Here is a 3,800-nt window from a genome sequence, read left to right as displayed (position 1 = left end):
CAAAGTGATAGTAATCAAAACAGTATGGAACTGGCATTAAAGATAGACCTGGATTAACGGAATAGAAGTTAGAGTTCAGAAATAAACCCATAATCTATTGTCAGTTGATTTTCTTCTCTCTCTCTTTTTTTAAAGTTTTGTTTTGTTTTGTTTTGTTTTTTAATTTGACAGAACAAGCACAAGCAGGGAGAGCTGCAGGGGGAGAGGGAGAAGCAGGCTCCCCACTGAGCAAGGAACCTGATGCAGAACTCAATCCCAGGGTCCTGAGGTCATGACCTGAGCCAATGACAGATGCTTAACTGACTGAGCCACCCAGGCATCCCTATTGTCAGTTGATTTTCAGCAAGTTTACCAAGATTATTCACTTGAGTGAAGAGTAGTCTTCTCAACAATTGGTGCTATAATACTAGATATCCACATGCAAAAGAGTGAATTTGGACCCCAACCTCATACCATATGCCAAAATTAACAAAATGAATCAAAGACTCAATGTCAAATGTAAGAGCTAAAAGTATAAAACTTGGAAGGAAATATAGGTATAAATCTTCATGACCTAGAATTAGGCAACTGTTTATTAAATCTGACAACCAAACACAAAAGCCACAAAAAAAAATAATTTGGATATCATCAAAATTAAAAACCACTGTGCATCAAAGGGACACTATCAAAGTCAAAAGATAACATTTTGGAAATATAATGGGACAAAATATTTGCAAATCAAATATTAGTGTATTGTCCAGAATATATATCTCCTATGCTCTATGTTCTCTTACAGGGTAAAGAACTCAATAACAAAAATACAAACAACCAAATTTTAAGATGGACAAAAAACATGAATAGAAATTTTTCCAAAGAAGATATGTAATGACCAATAAGTACTTGAAAAGATATTCAACATCATTAGCCCTTAGGCAAATACAAAACCACAATGTGTCAACACTTTACAACCACTGGTATGGCAATAAAAAAATAGAAGTATTAGCCATTATACACAGCTGGTGGGAAAGTGCAGCTGCTATGGGAAACAGTCTGGTTAAACAGTCTGAAAAACAGTTTTTGAGTAGTCAAGCATAGAGCTACTGTTTGACCCAGCAACAACAGTCCTAGGTGTACCCAAGAGAATCAAAAACATATGTTCACTCAAGAATTTGTACACAATGCTAATAGCATTATTCATAAAAGACAACCCCCCACCCACTGATGAAGGGATAAGCAAAATTTGTTAATCCATACAATGAAGTACTAGCCGCAAAAGGCAGTGAAGTACTGAAACACACCACAACATAGATAAGCCTTGAAAACACACTAAGTGAAGGAAGCCAGACAAAATTGTATGATTCTATTTCTATGAAATGTCCAGAATAGGTAAATCCATAAAGACAATGAATTAGTGGCTGCAGGAGCTAAAAATAAGGGGGGATTAGAAATGACTGTTTAATAAACATGGAGTTTCTTTTTAAGATGATAATGTTTTGGGATGAGGTAGTGGTGATAGTTGTATAACATTATGAATATATTAAAAACCAACAAATGGCATGCTTTTAAGTGGTTAAATGGATGAATTCTTTTATGTGATTTTTGTCCCAATTTAAAAGTCTTTTATGTTCTGATTGTTTTTTTATCTGATATTCTATCATTTGCTGAAAGAAGTTTGTTAAAGTTTCCCACTATGCTTTTATTTATTTATTTTTTGAAGATTTTATTTATTTATTTGACAGACAGAGATCACAAGTAGGCAGAGAGGCAGGCAGAGAAAGAGAGGAGGAAGCAGGCTCCCCGATGAGCAGAGAGCCGGATTCAGGGCTCGATCCAGGACCCTGGGACTATGACCTGAGCCGAAGGCAGAGGCTTTAACCCACTGAGCCACCCAGGTGCCCCCCACTATGCTTTTAGATTCATCTATTTCTCCTTTTAATTTGGTCAAACTTTGCCTTGTGTATCTTAATGTTCTATTATTTGATATATAACAATGTAAAATTTTTATGAAGTCATTTCTTATTATTTGTGGTAGTTATGTCCTATAAAGTTGTTGTGAGCGTTTAATTCGTGAAAACTTAACCATTACTCATTGAGAAAATAACAGGATTAGATTTCCTAGAGCCTCTGGTCACATTTTCATTAACTGATCAATATATAACTTTGTTTTATGTGTGTTTCTGTTGTAAGACATTATTTAATATAGTTGATTCATCAACATTGAACTCACAGCCAACAGCAGTATAACTCATGCTTGAAAAAGCTTATGTAATACCCGTTCTCTCTGTAAGGTGCATCACAACTTTCTTGCACTGAGGAACACCTCAGCACTATGCCTGGGAACCATTTTAAACAGTAAAATTACCAACAAAAAGGAAAAAATGTGAAAGTGTGACACTAAGTAGGCATAAAAAGGACAATTGTTCAATAGCTGAAACAAGACGGCAGAACGCTGCCTTGTAATTCAGCTGGGAATGTGTTCATTGGATCAGTCAAACTTCTCACTGCTCTGTGAATATCCATGAATGATTGCAAAAGCTCTTTGTTCTTCAAGTATCCGTTTTGGGGTTACAAATAAATGTTACCAAAATGGTAGATTCACAAATACGACTCGTGAATAAGGAGGACTGTATCTTGCTGGTGACATGATTTTCTGTCATTTTGTTATGTCCCTCTGGACTATATTATCTTCCGTGAACCTGTGCAGCCCTCAAATTCCTACACACATACGCACACACACGTGTGCATGTGCAGGCAGTGCTTATAAAAAGGGAATTGGGAATGCTGCTGGGTCACCAGCTCATAGTTTCTGCCCTATGGAGCATACATTCCTTTTTTTTACAGTGATTGTAATTGTAACATATCCTAATGGATAATGTTTCCAATCACTGTTGTAATAAATTACCACTAACTGGGTACCTTGAAATCATCGAGATTTATTCTTCCATAATTATGGAGGCCAGAAGTCCAAAATCAGTATCACTGGGACAAAATCAAGGTATTATCAGGGCCACACTTCCTCCAGAAGCTCTGGGGGAAATTTATTTCTTGCCTCTTGCAGTTTCTGGTGGCTTCATCATTCCAGTCTCTGCCTCCGTCATATCACCTTTCCTTCTGTTGGTAAAAGCTCCCATTGCCTTTCTCTTGTGGAGTAACCTGTGACTGCCTTTAGAGCCTACCTGGGTAATTCAGGACAATCTCCTCACCTCAAGATCCTTAACTGTATGTGCAGAGACCCTTTTTTCCATATGTGGTAAAATTACAGGTCCCAGGAATTAGAACTTGATATCTTTTAGGGACATTTCCCAGCCTACCATACCTAATCTTGCCTATCCATGTGCTCTGCGGGCAAGAAGCCTTTACTCAGAGTCCCACTGAACTTCCAAGCTTGGGTCACCATCCAGCTGAGCCTGGGAAGGATGTGTCCATTTCTGAGGCAGGGTAACACACCTCAGAGGCCAGAGCAAGGAAACTGGCCAGGAGCTTCTTGGTCTATTGTCTGCTGGTCTATTGTCAGCTCTACTGTGTACCTTGGACAAAAGACCTAAGCTCACAAAGCCTTAGTTTTCTTATTTCTGAAATGGGTGCAGCGACATCTGCTCTTCTTCACGTGGAGATCCCAGAGCTCCGGATGGACTTGTTAATTGCAATCCCCTCCTTAGTGAAAGGAATGTTTTCAAACTTCTGTAAATGCTTTCCAGAACCAGATTAGATATGAATAAATATATTAAAATAGTGAATTGAATTACTTGAAAAAGTTTAAGTCTCCAATTTTGAGGTCTAGGGTGTGGCTGAAGGGCTTCCTCCCAACCCACTTTCTTCAA

Source organism: Enhydra lutris, unplaced genomic scaffold (genome assembly GCF_002288905.1).
Source record: "Enhydra lutris kenyoni isolate GAN:26980312 unplaced genomic scaffold, ASM228890v2 scaffoldscaffold5, whole genome shotgun sequence".
Lineage (NCBI taxonomy): Eukaryota > Metazoa > Chordata > Mammalia > Carnivora > Mustelidae > Enhydra > Enhydra lutris.
The sequence above is the reverse complement of the archived record's forward strand: the minus strand, read 5'-3'. Positions refer to the sequence as shown.